The following is a 23,645-nucleotide window of genomic DNA, read 5'->3' on the forward strand; positions in this document are numbered from 1 at the left end:
ATTTATAACTGATTTTAAAACTACAGGCTGTATCTTGAAAGTGATCAAATTTAACTGGATAATTATTTGGATATTCCCTAGTGGTTAGGAATAAATAAATAAATACATAATTTGGTCATGGTGCTTTCTTCTGGAAGAAGTTAAGTAAAACTTCCATTTATTTAAGTTAAAGGTTTTCTCTTTTCTCTCTCTTTTTTTTTTTTTTTTTCATCCAGGCTGGAGTGCAGTGGTACGATCTCAGCTCCACTGCAACCTCCACCTCCCAGGTTCAAGCGATTCTCCTGCCTCAGCCTCCCGAGTAGCTGAGAATACAGGCATCCACCGCCACGCCCGGCTAATTTTTTTGTGTTTTTAGTAGAGATAGTGTTTCGCCATGTTGGCCAGGATGGTCTCGAACCCCTGACCTCAGGTGATCCACCCATCTCGGCCTCCCAAAGCGCTGGGATTTACAGGTATGAGCCACCACGCCCGGCCTGTATTTTTTTCTAGTAGAGACGGGGTGTTTCACCATGTTGACTAGGCTGATCTTGAACTCCTGAACTCAAGTGATCCACCTGCCTCGGCCTCCCAAAGTGCTAGGATTATAGGCATAAGCCACCACGCCCGACCAGGTTTTCTATTTTTTTCTCACATCATATTGATAAGTTATCTTTTCCTAAGAGTTTGTCCATTTTTATGTAAGTCTTCAAATTAACTGGCACAGTATTTCTTAAATTGATTAGTAGTGTCGGGCGCAGTGGCTCATGCCTATAATCCTAGCACTTTGGGAGGCTGAGGCAGGTGGATCCCTTAAGCTCAGGAGTTCAAGACCAGCCTGGACAACTCTGACTCTACAAAACCTTACAAAACTTAGTCGGGCATAGTGGCTGACGCCAGTAGTCCCAGCTACTCAGGAGACTGAGGTGGGAGGATCACTTAGGCCCACGAGGCGGATTAGTAAAAATTATTGTTATTAAGACAAAAAGGATAGAAGAATGGAAGAATGGAATAATGGCAGAGTATAATCCAGACATAAGGATCTGGGATTCAACAATATTGTGATTTTTTTTTTTTTTTTTTTTTTTTTTTTTAAGACACAGGGTCTTACTCTGTTGCCTGGGCTAGAGTGCTGTGGCTTAATCATAGCTCACTGCAGCCTCAAACTCCTGGGCTTAAGTGACCCTCTTGCCTCAGGCTCCTGAGTAGCTAGGACTATAGGTGTGAGCTACCTCTCCTGGCTAATTTTTAAAATTTTTTGTAGAAATTAGGTCTCACTATGTTGCCCAGGCTGGTCTCCAATTCCTGGGCCTCAAGCAATCCTCCCACCTCTACCTCCCAAAGTGCTAGGATTACAGGCATAAGCCACCACACCCAGCCTAATATTTCAATATTTTAATGTATCTCTGTGTTCTCAGAATGTAGGTTTCTTTTGGACAGGAGATTGTGTCTTTTGCACACACTGTGTTGGCACACACTGTGTTATCAAAAGTATTTGTTGGCCAGGTGCGGTGGCTCATTCCTGTAATCCCAGCACTTTGGGAGGCCAAGGCAGGCGGATTGCCTGAGCATAGGAGTTCGCAACCAGCTTGGGCAACACGGTGAAACTGTCTCTACTAAAACATAATAAAAAATTAGCCAGGCATGGTGGCCTGCGCCTATAGTCCCAGCTACTCGGGAGGCTGAGGCAGGAGAATTGCTTAAACTCAGGAGGCGGAGGTTGCAGTGAGCCAAAATCGTGCCACTGCACTCCAGCCTGGGTGACAGAGTGAGACTCAAAAAAAAAAAAGGCCTTGTTGATTTCCTATATCAAATAAAAAACACAAAATTGGTAATTCAAGGCAAATAGGTATTTATTTTGCTATTGTAATAGCTCATTGTGATTATGCAAGGTTGATCCCAGTTAAAGATAACTAATACTTGTAGTTATCCTCAAAAATAAAGATTTTTAAAAATTAAGCAAAAATTAGGCTGGGCACGGTGGCTCACTGTAATCCCAGCGCTTTGGGAGGTCAAAGAGGGTGGATCACTTGAGGCCAGGAGTTCAAGACCAGCCTGATCAACATGGTGAAAAACCGTCTCTACTAAAAATACAAAAATTAGCTGGGCGTGGTGGTGCACGCCTGTAATCCCAGCTGCATGGGGTGCTGAAGCAGAAGAATTGCTTGAAACTGGGAGGTGGAGGTTGCAGTGAGCCGAGATCACTCCTCTGCACTCCAGCCTGGGTGACAGAGCAGGATTCTGCCTCAAAAAAAAAAAAAAAAAAAAAAAAAAAAAGGCCGGGCGTGGGAGCTCACACCTACACCTATAATCCCAGCACTTTGGGCCGAGGCAGGCAGATCAGGAGCTCAGGAGATCCAGACAATCCTGGCTAACACGGTGAAACCCCGTCTCTACGAAAAATACAAAAAATTAGCCGGGCATGGTGGCGGGTACCTGTAGTCCCTGTAGTCCCAGCTAGTCGGAGGCTGAGGCAGGAAAACGGCGTGAACCCGGGAGGCGGAGCTTGCAGTGAGCCGAGATCACGCCACTACGAGCGAGACTCCGTTTCAAAAAAAAAAAAAAAAAAAAAATTGTAAAAACTGGCAGCCTAGCGCGGAGGCTCATGCCTGTAATCCCAGCACTTTGGGAGGCCGAGGCGGGCGGATCACGAAGTCAGGAGATCGAGACCATCCTGGCTAACATGGTGAAACCCTGTCTCTACTAAAAATATAAAAAATTAGCCGGGCGTGGTGGCGGGTGCCTGTAGTCCCAGCTACTCGGGAGACTGAGGCAGAAGAATGGCATGAGCCCAGGAGGTGGAGCTCGCAGTGAGGCGAGATCGCGCCACCGCACTCCAGCCTGGGCGACAGTGAGACTCCATCTCAAAAAACAAACAAACAAACAAAAATACAAAAATTAGCTGGGTGAGGTGATGTGCGCCTGTAATCCCAGCTACTCAGGAGGCTGAGGCAGGGGAATCACTTCAACCCATGAAGCGGAGGTTGCAGTGAGCCGAGATCACACCGTTGTACTCCACTGGGCAACACCAGTGAGACTCCATCTCAAAAAAAAAAAAAAAAAAAACAAGTTTCAGAGGCCATTCTCATTTGTGATTTTTTTTTTTTTTTTTTTTTTTTTTTGAGACGGAGTCTCGCTCTGTCACCCAGGCTGGAGTGCTGTGGCCGGATCTCAGCTCACTGCAAGCTCCGCCTCCCGGGTTCACGCCATTCTCCTGCCTCAGCCTTCCGGGTAGCTGGGACTACAGGCGCCGCCACCTCACCCGGCTAGTTTTTCGTACTTTTTAGTAGAGACGGGGTTTCACCGTGTTAGCCAGGATGGTCTCGATCTCCTGACCTCGTGATCCGCCCGTCTCGGCCTCCCAAAGTGCTGGGATTACAGGCTTGAGCCACCGCGCCCGGCTCATTTGTGATTTTTTGTTGTTGTTTTTGAGACCTGGCCGTGTCTGTCATCCAGTCTGGAGTGCAGTGGCGTGATCATAGCTCACTGTAGCTTCAATCTTTCAGACTCAAGTGATCCTCCTGCCTCAGCCTCCCAAGTAGCTAGGAATACAGGTATGTGCCACTATACCCGGCTAATTTTTAAAATTTTTAGTAGAGACAAGGTCTGGCTGTTACCCAGGATGGTCTCCAACTCCTGAGCTCAAGTGATCCAGCCTCCTAAAGTGCTAGGATTTACAGGCATTGAGCCACCCTGCTGGGCCACATTCATAAAATTTGACATAAATAAAACATCTATCCTTTTAAATATAGGAATTCACTGAATTTAAAGAAAACAGCAACCAAGAATAGGAAATTTAAACAGCTTTGAACTATAAAATACACATTATTTTTAAAAAATAAAAATGTAATTAAGACTATTGTTACTATAAAAGTACATCTCATAATTTAAGGGGAAAGTCATTTTAGTGGTTTAAAAAAAACTTAGGTTCACATTTGTTTTATCCATTCTTCCCCCAAACTTTATACCATAGTAGTTAACTGGTAGGAAAGCTATCTGATATAAATTTCAGTGTCCTTGCCTGTCCCACCCACTATCACCCTAGTGGATACATACTTGGTTAAAGACATACTGTATAAGGAAGCGAAGAGGTAGTTTGATCTTTAAAAATCCAGAATAGATTCTATTAGAATAATTTTGACAGTTCAGCCATTTGACTACAAATACTAACCCTCTATCAATGAAGGACAACCTCTAATTGGATGCAGCTCCAGAATAGTGTTACTGCAAATAAGTATGATACAACAGATCAATGAGACAACACATATGCTTTGAGTCTAGACTGGTATAATCCTTTTTAAAAAACATTAACACAGCCTCTAGTACCATACAATAAGGTTATTTCCAAATATCTATAGGAAGTTGATGACAGTAATATTTCTCTGCCAGTCTAGTAACGCAGATGCATTTACCAGCTCCTCTCCTTGTAGAAATCATGTTAATAAAGATATTTTGGGATTTATGGCTTTAAATGCCATTTTTTTTTTTTAATGGGACAAGTGTTATAGAAATTCCTGCTGGTATTTTTCAGACTTGGAGGAAATGAAGTTTGACAAAGAGTATTTCCTGAGTGGTCTGGAGGGAAGTAAAAGAATTAGCAAAATCGAGAGAATGTGAAAATGAACCAGGTAAAGGCCTGAGTTCTGATGGCAGAAGAAAAAATGCACCTGTATTATGTAAATAACAATCAGTGGTAAACAAGATTCAATTAAAATGAAGCAATTATCATGCCCTGTCACATTTGTGAAAACTAAACTCTGCCAAGAGGTATCATTTCAGGGTGTCCATTCACCTTGCTTTACATCAATAATCCCAGAGTGATTATTAAAAGTATTTCCTCTCACTCTTAAAAGTGAACCAGTTTACATTATATGATCATCCTATCCTTGAAGAACCAGGAGGCAGAGCTGTTAACATAGCCCCATGTTCAGGGTTCAATCATAGTCCCATAGTCAAAATGCAGTACAGATACATCTCATTTATCTAACGCTGTGAATACAGCAAAATAGTCCTATAATTCAGAACATGAATTCTGAAACCAAATGACCTGGGTTCAAATCTCAGTCCTGCTACATATACTCTTCAGCTGTATAACCTTAGAAAAGTTTTTTTGGCCGGGCGCGGTGGCTCAAGCCTGTAATCCCAGCACTTTGGGAGGCCGAGACGGGCGGATCACGAGGTCAGGAGATCGAGACCATCCTGGCTAATACGGTGAAACCCTGTCTCTACTTAAAAATACAAAAAACTAGCCGGGCGACGAGGCGGGCGCCTGTAGTCCCAGCTACTTGGGAGGCTGAGGCAGGAGAATGGCGTAAACCCGGGAGGCGGAGCTTGCAGTGAGCTGAGATCCAGCCACTGCACTCCAGCCTGGGTGGCAGAGCAAGACTCCGTCTCAAAAAAAAAAAAAAAAAAAAAAAAAAAGAAAAGTTTTTTACTTTTTATTTTGAAGTAATTTCAAACTTGGAGAAAAGCTGCAAGAATATTACAAAGAATTCCCATATACCCTTCACTTAGGTTCACTAATTGCTAACATTTTGGCACATTTACTTTACACATCTCTCTACATACATTCACATACACACACACACACAATTAATTAATTAACTAATTAATTAAGACCAGGTCTCACTCTGTTGCCCAGGCTGGAGTGCAGTGGCGCTATCATGGCTCACTATAGCCTTGACCTCCCAGGTTCAGGTGATCCTCCCACCTCAGCCTGTCAAGTAGCTGTGACTACAGGTACACACCAATAGGCCTGGTTATTTTTTTGTATTTTTGATAGAGACAGAGTTTCACCCAGGCAGCCTGTTACCCAGGCAGCCTCAAACTCCTGGGATCAAGTTATCCTCCCACCTTGGCCTCCCAAAGTGTGGAGATTACAGGTCTGAGCTACCACACCCAGCCACTCACTATTTTATTACTAATTTTTTTTTTTTTTTTTTTTTGAAACAGAGTCTCGCCTGTCACCCAGGCTGGAGTACAGTGGTGCAATCTCGACTCACTGCAACCTCCGCCTGCCAGGTTAAAGCTATTCTCCTGCCTCAGCCTCCCAAGTAGCTGGGACTAAAGGCACATGCCACTGTTCCTGGCCAATTTTTTGTATTTTTAATAGAGACGGGGTTTCTCCATGCTGGCCAGGCTGGTCTCAAACTCCTGACCTCATGATCTGCCCACCTCAGCCTCCCAAAGTGCTGGGATTACAGGTGTGAGCCACCGTGCCCGGCCTTATTACTAATTTTTTAACCATTTGATAATAGGTTGTAGACATCATGTCCTTTCTCCAAATACTTCAATGGGTTATTTTCTAAAAACAAATTACAGTACAATTATCACATTAGGAAAATTAACAATAACATACTTTTTTTTTTTTTTTTTTTGAGACGGAGTCTCGCTCTGCCACCCAGGCTGAAGGTGCAGTGGCGCAATCTCGGCTCAGTGCAAGCTCTACCTCCCAGGTTCACGCTACTCTCCTGCCTCAGCCTCCTGAGTAGCTGGGAATACAGGCGCCCGCCACCACACCCGGCTAATTTTTTGTATTTTTTTTTTAGCAGAGATGGGATTTCACCACGTTAGCCAGGATGGTCTCGATCTCCTGAGCTCGTGATCCGCCCACCTCGGCCTCCCGAAGTGCTGCGATTACAGGCATGAGACACCGCGCCCGGCCAACACACTATTATTATCTAACTTCGTGAAGTCCTCATCTAAATTCTACCAGTTGTCTCACTAATACTCTTGAAGAAAAAAGAGAGAGAGAGAGAGAGAGAGAGAGAGAGAGAGAGAGAGAGAGAGATGGGGTCTCTCCACGTTGCCCAGGCTGGTCTCAAATTCCTGGGCTCAAGTGATCCTACCATCTTGGCCTTCCAAAGAGCTGGTATGACAGGCATGAGCCACCATACCCTCCCATACTAATCCTCTTTATAGAAAATATTTTCCTCAACCCAGAATCCCAATAAAGAATCTTGGGTAGATTTCTTAACCTCTCTGTATATCAGTTTCCCCATCTGTAAAACAGAGATTAATAATAGCACCTACTTCATAAGATTAGAGAAAAATGAAAGAGTAAATACAATAAAGAATTTAGAACATTTGCTGATATTTAGTGCAGGTGTTAGCTGCTTTTATTTTTATTATTTTATTTTATTTTTTTTTAGATGAGTCTCATTCTGTCACAGGGGTGTGATCTAGACTCACTGCAACCTCCGCCTCCTGGGTTCAAGCATTTCTTGTGCCTCAGCCTCCAGAGTAACTGGGATTACAGGTGTGCGCCACTATGCCCGGCTAATTTTAGTAGTTTTAGTGGCGACAGGGTTTCACCATGTTGGCCAGGCTGGTCTTGAACTCCTGACCTCAAGTGATCTGCCTGACTTGGCCTCCCAAAGTGCTGGGATTACAGGCATGAGCCACCATGCCTGGCCGTTAGCTGCTTTTAGAGAATGGCAGATTTCATATAAGGTAAAACTGTCAGATAATGGAAATAATTATTTAGATACTATGCTTTTTGAAGTTATTTTAAGGAAAATCTATAAATATATCGTACATATCAATTATTTTCTAAACAGAATGTATTATAGATATTTTAACTTTTTCTTAGAAACTCGGGGTCTTCACATCTGCAGTGGTACTCCTATAAAACTGTGATACTGGCCCGGTGCAGTGGCTCACACCTGTAATCCCAGCACTTTGGGAGGCCGAGGCGGGTGGATCATGAGGTCAGGAAATCAAGACCATCCTGGTTAACACGGTGAAACTCTGTCTCTACTAAAAATACAAAAAATTAGCCAGGAGTGGTGGCGGGCACCTGTAGTCCCAGCTACTCGGGAGACTGAGGCAGGAGAATGGTGTGAACCCAGGAGGCGGAGCTTGCAGTGAGCAGAGATTGCGCCACTGCACTCCAACCTGGGTGAGAGAGCGAGACTCCACCTCAAAAAAAAAAAAAAAAAAAAAAAAAAAAAAAAACTGTGATACTGTCAGAGGCACCCGAGGTGTGAGGTTTATATATGCCTATATAGTAAAATGGCTACAAAGTTCTGGACAGACAACTTGAATCTCCATCTGCTGTCCTGCTTCTGATCATAAGTATGTATTAACATGCCTCCTTTATATTATTCTTTTTTTTTTTTTTTTTTTGAGACAGAGTTTCACTCTTGTTGCCCAGGCTGGAGTGCAATGGCATGATCTTGGCTCACCGCAACCGCAGCCTCCCATGTTAGCTGGGATTAAAGGCATGCGCCACCACGCCTGGCTAATTATGTATTCTTTGTAGACATTAGGGTTTCTCCATGTTGGTCAGGCTGGTCTGGAACTCCTGAACTCAGGTGATCCGCCCACCCCGGCCTCCCAGTCTCATCTATATTATTCTAATAATACTTTTGGTCATACAAAGCTTCTAGTTAAACAGTACTTTCAGCTGGGCATGGTGGCTCATGCCTGTAATTCAAGCACTTTGGGAGGCCAAGGCGGGTGGATCACCTAAGGTCAGGAGTTAGAGACCAACCTGACCAACATGGTGAAACCCTGTCTCTACTAAAAATTAAAAATATTAGCCAGACATGGTGGTGGGTGCCTGTAATCCCAGTTATTCGGGAGGCTAAGGCAGGAGAATCACTTGAACCCAGGAGGTAGAGGTTAGGTTACAGTGAGCCAAGAACTCACCACTGCACTCTAGCCTGGGCGACAGACGAAAACTGTCTTTAAAAAAAAAAAAGAGGCCGGGCGCGGTGGCTCAAGCCTGTAATCCCAGCACTTTGGGAGGCCGAGACGGGCAGATCACGAGGTCAGGAGATCCAGACCATCCTGGCTAACACGGTGAAACCCCATCTCTACTAAAAATGCAAAAAAATTAGCCGGGCATGGCAGCGAGCGAACCCCATCTCTACTAAAAATGCAAAAAAATTAGCCGGGCATGGCGGCGAGCGCTTGTAGTCCCAGCTACTTGGGAGGCTGAGGCAGGAGAATGGCGTGAACCCGGGAGGCGGAGCTTGCAGTGAGCCGAGATCGCGCCACTGCACTCAAGCCTGGGCGACTGAGCAAGACTCCGTCTCAAAAAAAAAAGTACTTTCGTATCTCTCATTAACTCAATAAATATATCATTTGATTAATTAGCTGATATGAATCTTGCAAGCAGTCCGTGAAGTAAAAAACATATATTACTACTCCCAATTTTAACTACCTAATTATAGACAAATAAATTAAGGCTCAAAGAGGTCAAATGACACTTTGGGCCAGAGTCAATAGGCAACACAGTCAGCCCTCACATACCTGGGTTCTCTGTGTCTCAATATACACAATTATCGCTGGGTGCAGTGGCTCATACCTGTAATCCCAGCACTTAGGGAGGCCGAGGCAGGCAGATTACCTGAGGTCAGGAGTTCGAGATCGGCCTGGGCAACATGGTGAAACCCATTCCCTAATAAAAATACAAAATTAGCCGGGCGTGGTGACACACATCTGTAATCCCAGTTACTTGGGAGGCTGAGGCAGGAGAATTGCTTGAACCTGGGAGGCAGAGGATGCAGTGAGCCACTGCACTCCAGCCTGGGCAACAAGAGTAAATCTCCGTCTCACCAAAAAAAAAATACACACACACACACACACACACACACACACACACAATTATCTGAGTGAGGCCCTGAGGTGATGCTACTTTTGAGGTAAAATGAACAATCTTTACCACTTGGAAGCACTTTCAGCTTACTTTTATATTTATTTATTTGTTTATTCATTTTGAGACAGAGTCTCGCTCTGCCCCCTGGGTTCAAGCAATTCTCCTGCCTAAGCTTCCTGAGTAGCTGGGATTACAGGCGTGTGCCACCACGCCCAGCTAATTATTGTATTTTCAGTATAGATAAGGTTTCACCATGTTGGCCAGGCTGATCTTGAACTTCATAATCCTGACTTCACAATCCACCCGCCTTGGCCTCCCAAAGTGCCAGGATTACAGCCTTTACTTTTATTTTTTATTTCCAAAAGCAGCAGGAGAAAAACAGCTTACTTTTAGATGCAAGGAAATACATTCTGATTGGTTGAGACTGCCAGATGTCTGACTTTCAGATGCTGTTCCTCTTTACTTCTCAAATATCTCTCTAAAATTCTCTGAACGTTACAGCAACACTTTATTAATACAGACTCCACACATGAAAGTTGAGATAAATTCAGAACTGAGCTGAAGTTTACCTCTGCACTCTAATAAAGACTAAGAAAACAGTGTAAATAAGATCGCAGGGAGAAATGTTTAATGAGCTGTTTTTAAGCATTTCAAGTCTAATTTACATACAATTAAAGTTAATTTGCACATCATTCTCAGCTATTCATTAAACCAGGTACAAGGATCTCTATCTAACAAAATAACCTGGTAACACTATTAGCCTAGTTTCAATTACTGTATGAACTCAAAGTAACAGCTGCACCTAAAGAAAAACAACCTATAACACTCTCACTAGGTTTTCCCCCAATTAGCCCAAATTAATGAGGTTTAATACTACCTCCATGGTGACCCACAAAACCTATCTTCCCCTGATGACTCCTAGAGTATAAGCTAAAATGTAGTTAAACCACCTGTCCTAGAGACTAGGCAGAGGACGCAAGACAAAATGGCAATGGCTAAGGAAGGCTAGGGTTCTAGGGCAGATTATGGCACTAAATCTGTGCTGAGTTAAATCACTCAACTTCTCTTGCCTTCAGTTGCCTCTTTTACAAAATTAGGGAGCTAATAATGTGGTCTCTAAACACAATATTCCACTAAAAGGATCCAGAGCTCTTAGGGGAAAGGGCAGAAAATGTACAAGATGAGTTGGGAACACCTTATCGTACTAGAAAGGAAGGAACACTATCAAAGACTGCTGAAGTTATGTCAAAAGGAATCAGGAGCGAGCTTGAAGAACTTCCCACTGGTCCAATATGAAACAAATTGAACATCAATAAGAATAACTACAATGGATTAAAACACATTAAATATGTTAACTCCTAAAAGTTCCTGATCATGCCCTAAAAAACCCTAAAAAGTCACTGGTCCTCTCTGGAGTATATCTGAAAACCAACTCATTATTTTGAAAACTAGTAAATAAAAGAATAAAGGGAATGAATTAAGTATTTATCTTGCCTTCCTTGTACATATCAAACCCCAGGGTAACTAAGCAAAGAGTTGATACGGTAAACTTTTTCTTTTTTGAAGTATTTCAGTATTTATTGTTTTTTGATAAACTACAAAAAAAAGAATGATAGAATTAAAATCTAGGCCGGGCACCGTGGCTCAAGCCTATAATCCCAGCACTTTGGGAGGCTGAGACGGGCGGATCACAAGGTTAGGAGATCGAGACTATCCTGGCTAACACGGGGAAACCCCGTCTCTACTAAAAAATACAAAAAACTAGCCGGGCGAGGTGGCGGGGGCCTGTAGTCCCAGCTACTCAGGAGGCTGACGCAGGAGAATGGCGTAAACCCGGAAGGCGGAGCTTGCAGTGAGCTGAGATCCGGCCACTGCACTCCAGCCTGGACACCGTCTCAAAAACAAACAAACAAAAAAACTTTATTTTACCAATAGTTGCAAACTATTATTTTTTTCATTAGTTTGTGTGTGTGTTTGAGACAGGGTCTCACTCTGACACCCAGGCTGTAGTGCAGTGGCATTATCTCAGCTCACTGCAACCTCTACCTCTCAGGCTCAAGTGATCCCCCCACCTCAGCTTCCCAAGTAGCTGGGACTACAGGCGTGCACTACTAACCCAGCTAATTTTTATATTTTTTATAGAGATGGGGTTTCTCCACATTGTCCAGGCTGATCTCAAACTCCTGGGCTCAAATGATCTGCCTGCCCCAGTCTCCCAAAGTGCTGGGATTACCAGTGTGAGCCACCGCACCCTAGCCTGAAAACTCTTATTATTTTAACAGTGATATAATGACATATAATCAATAAAAAGTTATTGTGATTTTTTTTTTTTTTCTTGAGATGAGCTCTCTGTTTTTCAGGCTGGAGTGCAGTGGTCTGATTTCAGCTCACTGCGGCCTCAACCACCTGAGCTCCCAACTCAGCCTCCCAAGTAGCTAGGACTACAGGCACACACCACCACACCCAGCTACTTTTTAAATCGTGCCTGGCCAAAATAAAGTATATTAATAAAATGAATTTCCGTGGGGTACAGTGGCTCACACCTGTAATCCCAGCACTTTGGGAGGCCAAGGCGGGCAGATCACAAGGTCAGGAGATGGAGAACAGCCTGGCTGACACGGTGAAACCCTGTCTCACCAGGCGTGGTGGCACACGCCTGTAGTCCCAGCTACTGGGGAGGCTGAGGCAGGAGAATCGCTTGAACCTGGGAGGCGGAGGTTGCAGTAAGCCGAGATGGTGCCAATGCACTCCAGCCTGAGCAACAAAGCATTTTCCTGTTTCTTCTTATCTTTTTAACGTGCCAAATAATTTTTTTTTTTTTTTTTTTTTTGAGACAGGGTCTCACTCTGTCGCCCAGTCTGGAGTATAGTGGCACAATCTCAGTTCACTGCAACCTCCACCTCCTGGGTTAAAGCAATTCTCGAGTCTCAGCCACCCAAGTAGATGGAGTTACAGGCACATGCCACCACAAGCGGCTAATTTTTCTGTTTTAGTATAGATGGGGTTTTACCATGTTGACCAGGCTGAAATTTTCAATTTAATCTGAAGCTTGAATATTTCTACTAGACAACACTCTCTAGACCTAACAACCAGTTTATAGGGAATAAAAGGGATAGAGGAACATAAATGAATTACAGAAATTCAATTAGCAAAGTCCAGAACGGGAAAATTACACAACTTTGCTTCTTTAACAACAACAGCAATAACAAAAAGAAAAAAAACACAAGAGAAAAAAAGAACTGACCAGGCGTGGTGGCTCATGTCTACAATCTCAGCACTTTGGAAGGCCGAGGCAGGTGGATCACCTGAGGTCAGGAGTTAGAGACCAGCCTGACCAACATGGTCAAACCCCGTCTCTACTAAAAATACAAAAATGAGCCGGTCGTGGTGGCTAATGCCTGTAATCCCAGCTACTCAGGAGGCTGAGGCAGGAGAATCACTTGAACCCAGGAGGCAGAGGTTACAATGAGTCGAGATTGCGCCACAGAACTCCAGCCTGGGCGGCAAGAGCAAAACTCCGTCTCCGGAACAAAACAAACAAACAACAACAAAAAAAAAACTGAGAGAACCTGTAGATTAAAAAAGACATAAAAGAGGCCAGGCACGGTGGCTCATGCCTGTAACCCCAGCACTTTGGGAGGCCAAGGAGGGTAGATCACCTGAGGTCAGGAGTTGAAGACCAGCCTGGCCAATATGGCAAAACCCCGTCTCTACTAAAAATACAAAAATTAGCTGGGCGTTGTAGTGGAGGCAGAGGTTGCAATGAGCTGAGATCACGCCACTGCACTCCAGCCTGGCAAAAGAGGGGGCACTCTGTCTCAAAAAAAAAAAAAAAAAAAAAAAAAGGAGACATAGAGGCTATGTAAACCAAATCAATGTATCGACCTTGTCTGAAACCTGATTCAAATAAACCCAATGTTCAGAGAGAAAGGATGGCAGGGATGAAGGGACAGTGGAAAGAGAAATTAATTGTGGAAATCTAAACACTAACAGGATACAGTGTGGTTATGTTTTTTAAAGAGTATCTTTTATTTTTTACAGCTATACACAGAAATTAGCATTGAAATGATATGTCTGGGACTTGTTTCAGAATGATCCAAGGGGGATGAGGGAACGAATAGGGGTATGGATGAAACAAGACTGACCATCAGCTGATAAATGTTGAAGCTGAGTGTTGGGCATATGAGGGCTCACTATATCTTCCTCTCCACATTTGTATATGTTTGAAATTTTCTATAATTTTCTAAAAAATGAGATGAGCAGACAAGTTTATCTATAAAAACTTCTTGTAGCTTTTGAATCTACAAAAATATATGAAAATAAGTCACAGACTTGGCTAATACTTCAAGAGATCATTCGACCCCAGTGTACTGCCTCCAGGACACATTACAACATTATCACATTCAGCAAATATTTATTGAGTAACTATTAAGCACAAAGGTGCTAACGTATAAGATGCACAGAAATATAAGAAACAGTTTCTGTTTCAGGACTTTAGTCATATAAGAGAAATGAGAAAAGTACCTAAACATAAAACAAGGTTGGCCGGGCGCGGTGGCTCAAGCCTGTAATCCCAGCACTTTGGGAGGCTGAGACGGGCGGATCACGAGGTCAGGAGATCGAGACCATCCTGGCTAACACGGTGAAACCCCGTCTCTACTAAAAAATACAAAAAACTAGCCAGGTGAGGTGGCGGGCGCCTGTAGTCCCAGCTACTCGGGAGGCTGAGGCAGGAGAATGGCGTGAACCCGGGAGGCGGAGCTTGCAGTGAGCTGAGATCCGGCCACTGCACTCCAGCCTGGGCGACAGAGCAAGACTCCACCTCAAAAAAAAAAAAAAAAAAAAAAAAAAAAAAACAAGGTAAAAAGTGATGCAGTTGACCAGGCGCGGTGGCTCATGTCTGTAATCCCAGCACCTTGGGAGGCCAAGGCTGGCAGATCACCTGAGGTCAGGAGTTAGAGACCAGCCTGACCAACATGGTGAAACCCCATCTCTACTAAATATACAAAAATTAGCCAGGTGTGGTGGTGTGCACCTATAGTCCCAGCTACTCGGGAGACTAAGGCAAGAGAATCGCTTGATCCCGGGAAGTGGAAAGGTTGCAGTGAGCCAAGATTGTACCACTGCACTCCAGCCTGGGCAACAGAATGAGATTCTGTGTCCAAAAAAAAAAAGGTGAAGTTATGGTTTAAGTATCATAAGCAAGGTACTTTTTAAGTATGTCAGAAGTCATCAGAGAAGAGTGTCATATAACTGGGCATGAAAAATAGGATTTGGACATGTAGTGGCAGGGAGTATTATATGTGAAGTGTACAGACAGTGTCAGCAGAAGCACAGAGGCAGAATATAATGAAACATTTTTGGGAAATGAAGATGAGCGCATTATTGCACCCATAGTGGGAAGCAGGGCCGGAAAGACAAGTAGGGGCTAGACCATAGAATCTTAAATATCAGGCTGAGTTTGTAATTTAGTCAATAAGCATTGGGAGTCACACATTTGGAGTTCTAGATGATAGAATATTTAGGAAGAAACTATACACCTCACCTAAGTATAGTAGAAAAGAATAGAGCTGGGGAGGGGGATGAAAATAAGGATAAATAAGGCAAAAGATAACACAGGACCTAAAATGGAGTAGTGGGAGGAAAAGACAGGGAGGGATCTGAGAGTGTCTGGGCAAGAAAACAGGCAGGAGTTGAGAAGTCAACAGTAACTAAGATTTTAAAATTGGATGAACTGGGAGAATGGTGGGACCCACGTTTAGCATGCTGGCAGACCTGTACCAGCCCTGAATAGTGTTCAATAAATGACTGGCTGAGTGAATAAATAAATAGAAATACATGAGTCAGGATGAAGAGCAGTAAGTCAGGGGATTTGGGGGGCTGGGGAGTGGGATGGGCAGGAGATAAGCTGACCCTTCTCATTGAACCTGTGTTCCTCACAAGGTTCTGAAGAACAAAATGCTGCCCAGGAGTGCTATGCATCTTTCTTGGGAATGCACTTCTCTAAAGCAAAGGATTCATCATTAAAACCTACATAAAAGGTATAAAACCCATCCTTAAAACCAGTAAATATGCCTCCCAAGCAAGGAGGAGACCTGTTCAATCTGACCACAGGTTCTCAAAAGCAGACAGCTCATGAAAAGCTGGAGGTGCAAGCAGGACATCAATGAAGTGGTCCAATAGGAATTCTGGTACTGGAGCTCAGAGGCAAAAATATAGATGTGGGAGTTACTGCATGAAGGTTGTAACAGAAGACACAAGAGTAGGCTGCACACAGAGGCTCAAACCTGTGACCCCAGCACTTTGAGAAGCCGCCGCAGAAGAATCACTTGAGTCCATAAGTTCGAGACCAGCCTTGGCAACACAGTGAGACCTTGGCTCCACAAAAAATAAAATTAGCTGGGCATAGTGGCACACATCTGTGGTCCCAGCTACTTGAGAGGCTGAGGTGGGAGGCTCACTTCAGCCCAGGAAGCTGAGGCTGCAGAGAGCCGAGATGGCGCCACTGTACTGCAGCCTGGCCAACAGAGCAAGAACCTGTCTCAAAAAAAAAAAAAAAAAAAACCAAAAAACCACACACACAAGAGTAGATGACCTCTCAATACAAAAGCAAAAAAAGAGAAGCAAGGCCTGAGACAACTTAGAGACTGACAAAGGAGGATGAGGAAGGCAGAAAGAGAACCAGAACAATACTGTGTCATAAAAGCTAAGAGAAGAATGTCCAGAAGGAAGGCCTGTTCAATCTTTATCTTCTTCCCTGACCCACAAATCCAACCCATCAACAAGTCTTATCAGCTCTACCTCCAAAATATATACTAAACACATCCATTTCTCTCCATCTCTTTAGCCACCTACCTAGTAGTTCAAACTTTTATCACTGCCTAGATTTCTGCAGTAGCCTTCTGTTCAACCCACCTCAATCAAGTCCCGCCCCCAAATAATCCACTCTCTTTGTAGCAATTGGATTAGTCTTTTAAAAATGGAAATCAGGGCCAGGTATGGTGGCTCACGCCTGTAATCCCAACACTTTCAGAGGTAGAGGTGGGCGGATCACGGATCACGAGGTCAGGAGATGGAGACCAGCCTGCCCAACATGGTGAAACCCCGTCTCTACTAAAAATACAAAAATTAGCCGGCTGTGGTGGCGGGCGCCCGTAATCCCATCTACTCCGGAGGCTGACGCAGGAGAATTGCTTCAACCCAACCCGGAAGACTGATGTTGTGGTGAGTTGAAACCATGCCACTGCACTCCAGCCTGAGTGCCAGAGCAAGACTCCGTCTCCAAAAAAAAAAAAAAAAAAAAAAAAAAGGGAAATCAGGGCTGGGTACAGTGACGCAAGTCTGTAATCCCAGCACTTTGGAAGGCCACTGCAGGTGGATCACTTGAGCTCAGGAGTTCAGAACCAGCCTGGGCAACATGGTGAAATCCACTCTCTACAAAAAATACAAAAATCGCCGGGCGCGGTGGCTCAAGCCTGTAATCCCAGCACTTTGGGAGGCCGAGACAGGCGGATCACGAGGTCAGGAGATCGAGACCATCCTGGCTAACACGGTGAAACCCCGTCTCTACTAAAAAATACAAAAAACTAGCCGGGCGAGGTGGCGGGCGCCTATGGTCCCAGCTACTCGGGAGGCTGAGGCAGGAGAATGGCCTAAACCCGGGAGGCGGAGCTTGCAGTGAGTTGAGATCCGGCCACTGCACTCCAGCCTGGGCGACAGAGCGAGACTCCGTCTCAAAAAAAAAAAAAAAAATTAGCCAGGCATGGTGGCTAGTACCTATAGTTCCAGCCACTTGGAAGGATGAGGTGGGAGGATTGCTTGAGCCCAGGAGGCAGAGGTTGCAGTGAGCCAAGATTCCACGACTGCACTCCAGCCTTGGTGACACAGTGAAACCCTGTCTCAAAAAAAAAAAAAAGCGGGGGGGGGGAATCAGGCCAGGCAGGGTGGCTCATGCCTGTAACCCCAGCACCTTGGGAGGCCAAGGGGAGGATCCACTTGAGGTCAGGAGTTCCAAGACCAATCTGGGCAACAAAGCAAGACCCCATCTTTAAGAAAAAAAAAAAAAGGGAAGAAAATTAGCATGGCATGAGGACGTGAGTCTGTAGCCCTAGCTACTTAGGAGGCTGAGGTGGGAAGATCCCTTGAGCCCAGAAATTCAAGGCTGCAGTGAGCCATGATGGCACCACTGCATTCCAGCCTGGGAGATACAGCAAGACCTTGTCTCAAAAAAAAAAAAAAAAAAAAAAGGGAAACAAACAAACAACAACAAAAAATTGTGCTTTACAGGGCATGATCATGAAAAGTGAAAAGACAACCCACAGAATGGGAGAAAATCTTTGTAAATCATGTATCTGATAAAGAACCTGTATCCAGAATAAAGAACTATTAAAATACAATAAAAGGACAAATAACCCAATTTTAAAAGAAGCAACAGATTTAAATAGACATACAAATAGCCAATAAACAGCCAAGAGCAGTGGCTCATGCCTGTAATCCCAGCACTTTGGGAGGCCAAGGCGGGCGGATCACGAGGTCAGGAGATGAAGACCATCCTGGCTAACATAGAAACCCCGTCTCTACTAAAAATACAAAAAATTAGCCGGGCGTGGTGGTGGGCACCTGTAGGCCCAGCTACTTGGGAGGCTGAGGCAGCAGAATCGCTTGAACCCAGGAGGCAGTGGTTGCAGTGAGCCGAAACTGCGCCACTGCACTCCAGCCTGGGCGACAGAGAGAGACTCCATGGCCAAAAAAAAAAAAAAGTTACACTGTTAATCATTGAAAAGATTGTAATAGGGGAGGAAAGGGGGGTATTGGAAGAAACAACACAGTAAGTCCTCACTTAACTCATCAACAGATTATTGGATATCACCATTTTAAGCAACACAATGTATAACAAAACCAATTTAACCATAGTCTAATGTAAAGTTAAGTTCCTATAGCATATTTCTGGTCACAAAAAACATCACCAAACTTCTAAAGAAAGACCAAAACACTTCTAATATTAAACACTGAAACAAATGTGAGCTATACAAACATTTAAGAAAGATTAATAAAAACAAGAAAGATAAGTATTTACCTAATTATTCCAGTTCAGGGTCATGGGTGGCCAGAGCCTGTCCCAGCAGCCCAGGGAGCAAGGTAGGAACCAACTCTGGAGAGGATGCCATCCCATCAATTACACACACACCCACACTCACTCAGACTGGGACCATGTAGAGACACCAATTCATCAAACACGCACAATTTTGTGATGCGGGAGGAAACCAGAGTACCTGGAGGAAACCAAAGAACTGGAGAAAGCCCACACAGATGTGGGGAGAATGTGCAAACTACACAGACAATAGCCCTAGCCAGGAATACATTTTTTTTCTCATCAACATTATAACGCAATGAAGTTGAACAAAATAATGTTATTCAAAGACCTGTTGTAATGGCCATGAGTTGATACTTGTTGAGGCTAGGAGATACACAGGAGTTCATTACATCATTCTCTTTACTTTTATATATGCTTGATATTTTATGCTTGATATTTTTCATTAGAAAGTTTTTTTTTTTTTTAATCTTCAAGCACTTCAATTTAAAAACAAAACACTTCTTCCAGACTTCCCATTTTACTTAAAAATAAAACACACCCAGGCAAAGTGGCTCACACGCCTGTAATCTCAGCACTCTGGGAGGCTGAAGCTGAGGATCACTTGAGCCCAGGAGTTCAAGAATAGCCTAGGCAACATAGTGAGACTCCATCTCCGTAAAAAATAAAACAATTAGCCTGGCATGGTGGCCTGCATCTGTAGTCCCAAGTACCCAGGGGGATGAGGTGGGAGGATCATTTGAGCCACAGATCACTGCACTCTAGCCTGGGTGACAGAGTGGGAGCTTGTCTCAAAAACAAAACAAAACAAAACAAAACAAAATACACACAAAACTCCTGGCCAGATGTGGTGGCTCACATCTGAAAGCCTACCACTTTAGGAGGCTGAGGCAGGAGGACTGCTTGAGGCCAGGGGTTTGAGACCAGCCTGGGCAACATAGTGACAGCCAATCTCTAAACACAAAATTGAAAAATTAGGCAGGTGTGGTGTATTCCCAGCTACTCAGGAGGCTGAGGCAGGAGGATCACTTCAGTCCCAGGAGTTCAAAGCTGCAGCGAGCCATGACTGTGCCACTAGCCTTGGCAACAGAGCAAGACCTTGTCTCAAAAAATAAACAGAACCCCTTAACAGTCCTAAAAAGCTTTGAAATATCTGGCTCCTACCCCTCTCCAATCACATATTTTGTTACCATCATTCACTAATATATAGCCATGGTAGGCTTCCATCACTCTCAGAATACACTAAGGATTTTCCTGATTCAGGGCCTCTGCTGTTACCAGTTCCTTCTCCCTGGAACTCTCTTCCCTCATTTCTTTATTTGGATGGTTCATTTTCATCCTTTACTTTCAGTATATCACTTTCTCAGAGAAGTCTTTCCTGACCATCCTTATCTAAGTTCCTCTATTACTCTCTATTATAGCACTCTATTTTATTTTCTAACATACATCACAATCTTTAACATTTTATGCCTTTTTTTTTTTTTTTTTTTTTTTTTTTTTGAGACAGTGTCTGGCTCTGTTGCCCAAGCTGGAGTGCAGTGGCGTAATCTTGGCTCACTGCAACCTCTGCCTCCTGGGCTCAAGTGATCCTCCCACCTCAGCCTCCCGAGTAGCTGGTACTACAGGTGCACACCACCACATCCAGCTAATTTTTGTATTTTTTGTAGAGATGGGGCTTCACCATGTTACCCAGGCTGGTCTCAAACTCCTGGACTCAAGTGATCTGCCTACGTTGGCCTCCCAAAATACTTGGCCTCATGCCTCCCCAAGTGGGCATCAGCCACTACAGCCAGTCTTATTTATGTCTTTACTGTCTAGCCAAGGCTTCCCAAACTGCATGAGAGCATGGACCTTGTTTCTTTCAAGATCACTGAGTTGTATCCTTAGTAGTATATGACACACAGTGGCACTTAATAAATCTGTTGAATATTAAACTAATAACCCAATACTAGGCATTAGCCTATTGCTGCATGTTTAATATAGCAAAGGCTTACAGAAAATCTACTGTTTATGAGGCCTCAGGTAACACATATACACATCTGATGAGAAGATACATGGTGTATTAGGCCATTCTTGCATTGCTATAAAGAAATATCTGAGACTGGGTAATTTATAGGAAAAGAGGTTTCACTGGCTCACAGTTCTGCAGACTGTACAGGAAACAGTGCCAGCATGTGCTTCTGGGGAGGCTTCAGGAAGCTTTTACTCACGGTGGAAGGAAAAGTGCAAGCAGGCACGTCACATGTGAACTCAGAGTGAGCGCTCACTTATCACCAAGGGGATGGCCCAAGCCATTCATGAGGGACCTGCTCTCATGACCCAAACACCTCCTACCAGGCCCCATCTCCAACACTGGGAATTACATTTCAACATGGGATTTAGAGAGCATACATATTCAAACTACATCACATAGTATAATGAGAATTAAGTGGACAAAACTAAAAAACAAACAAACAAAAAAGCAAATAAGTAGACTATTTTTCCCCCAGAGAATTTCATTTAAAAACAGAAATAAGAGAGTTGTGACACAGTCCCTTCTCTAAAGATGTATAAACAAAGGGTCCCCTAGGGATCAAGGCTGAAATCTACCACAATTAACATTTTTAGAAATTATCTAGAAAAAACAATAGTGAAATCTTCCCAGTTTGCAGATGACTCTACAGCAACACATAGAAGTACAATGGTGCAAGGCTCTATGTGTTCAGGAATGTGAAAAACAGCTTCCATGTAGACAAAAACAAGGTAATTCAGTGACAGAAAAATAGCTCAAACTATATCAGATGATGAGCTCTAAAGCTACCTGCTTTAACAGAGGAAAGGGGTTTCAAAGTCCCTAGACTGTACCCTGAATACAGCTACAAAAAGGTGACAAAATAGTGGCTGTCATTATGAAAGCTTTGGAAACACAGAACACATTATCCTATCCTTGTACAAACCAAAGTGTACCTGTACCTTGAATACAATGTGTAGTTGTAGTTATCATAGCACAAAAAAGGTAAAATAGAGAAGGCCTAGAAAGATATCGCAAAAGACCAAAGGAACCAGAAGGGCTTCCATATGAGCACAGATTTTTTCAAATGTCTTTTTAAGGCCAGGCACAGTGGCTCACGCCTGTAATCCCAGCACTTTGGGAGGCTGAGGCGGATCACCTGAGGTCAGCAGTTCGAGACCAGCCTGACCAATATGATGAAAACCAATCTCTATTAAAAATACAAAAATTAGCCAGACGTGGTAGCATGCACCTGTAATCCCAGCCGGTCAGGAGGCTGAGACTGGAGAATTGCTTGAACCCAGGAGGCAGAGGATACAGTGAGCTGAGATCACGCCATTGCACTTCAGCCTGGGCAACAAGAGCGAAACTCTGTCTTGGGGGAAAAAGAAGTCTTTTTAAAAATATGGTAAATTAGATACTTTAACAAGAAACAAAGTGGTAGATAGAGACTTCTGTATCACATCTTAGAAATTATGAAGCAGTCGGGCGCGGTGGCTCACACCTGTAATCCCAGCACTTCGGAAGGCCGAGACGGGCGGATCACAAGCTCAGGAGATCGAGACCATCCTGGCTAACACGGTGAAACCCGGTCTCTACTAAAAAATACAAAAAACTAGCCGGGCAAGGTGGCCAGCGCCTATAGTCCCAGCTACTCGGGAGGCTGAGGCAGGAGAATGGCATGAACCTGGAAGGCGGAGCTTGCAGTGAGCTGAGATCCGGCCACTGCACTCCAGCCTGGGCGACAGAGTGAGACTCCGTCTCAAAAAAAAAAAAAAAAAGAAATTATGAAGCAGTTAGAAATCTAAAGAAATAGCCATGTGCAACGAAAGGCACATGCTACCTGGGAAACTGAGGAAGGAGGTTTACTTGAGCCCAGGAGTTTTGTGTCCAGCCTGGGCAACACAATGAAGCCCTGTTTCTTTAAAAAAAAAAAAAAAAAGAGGCCGGGCGCAGTGGCTCAAGCCTGTAATCCCAGCATTTTGGGAGGCCGAGATGGGTGGATCACGAGGTCAGGAAATCGAGACCATCCTGGCGAACACGGTGAAACCCCACCTCTACTAAAAAATACAAAATACTAGCCGAGCGAGGTGGCGGGCGCCTGTAGTCCCAGCTACTCAGGAGGCTGAGGCAGGAGAATGGCGTGAACCCGGGAGGCGGAAGCTTGCAGTGAGCTGAGATCCGGCCACTGCACTCCAGCCTGGGGTGACAGAGCCAGACTCCATCTCAAAAAAAAAAAAGAGAGAGAGAGAAAGGAGAAGGGAGGAGGAAGAAGAAGGAAGAATGAGAAGGAGGAGGAGAAGGAGGAGGAGGAAGGAAAGAAAGAAAAAGAAATAAATATATTTATTTATTTATTTAATTACAGACAGGGCCTTGCTATGTTGCCCAGGATGGTCTCAAACTCCTGAGCTCAAGTAATCCTCCTGCCTTGGCCTCCCAAAGTGCTGGGATTACAGGCGTGAGCTACCACGCCTGGCCAAGAAATACACTTAAAAAGAATTTCTTAAGCCCAGGTTTTAAAATCAGAGAAATGGGGATTCTGAATTCTAGTCCCAGTAGGCTTAGCTGTGTGACCACAGGCAGTTACTTAATTTTGTTGTGCCTCTTTTACCAGTAAGTAACAACTAATTTGAAGGATTGCTGTGAAGATGAAGATGTGCACATTGCCTGACACAGAGTATATATATTCACTATATAGTAGCTATTGCTTGTATCAGAACCCATAAAAAATAATGGTTTACTACCCAATCTAGTATATATAAGAAATAGTATAGGCCAGGCATGGTGGCTCATGCCTGTAATCCTAGCACTTTGGGAGGCCAAGGCAGGCAGATCACCTGAGGTCAGGAGTTCGAGACCAGCCTGGCAAACATGGTGAAACCCTGTCTCTACTAAAAATACAAAAAATAGCCAGGTGCGGTGGTGCATGCCTGTAATTCCAGCTACTCAGGAGGCTGAGGCAGAAGAATTGCTTGAACCAGGGA

At 44.1% G+C, this 23,645-nt stretch overlaps 1 protein-coding gene across 2 annotated transcripts in view; it reads right to left on the reverse strand.

Moving 5' to 3' along the window:
- Positions 1-23,645, reverse strand: part of WASF2 (WASP family member 2) — a 95,269-nt gene that overhangs the window by 54,353 nt on the left and 17,271 nt on the right. The window lies entirely within an intron of this gene.

This window comes from Rhinopithecus roxellana, chromosome 12 (genome assembly GCF_007565055.1).
Source record: "Rhinopithecus roxellana isolate Shanxi Qingling chromosome 12, ASM756505v1, whole genome shotgun sequence".
NCBI lineage: Eukaryota > Metazoa > Chordata > Mammalia > Primates > Cercopithecidae > Rhinopithecus > Rhinopithecus roxellana.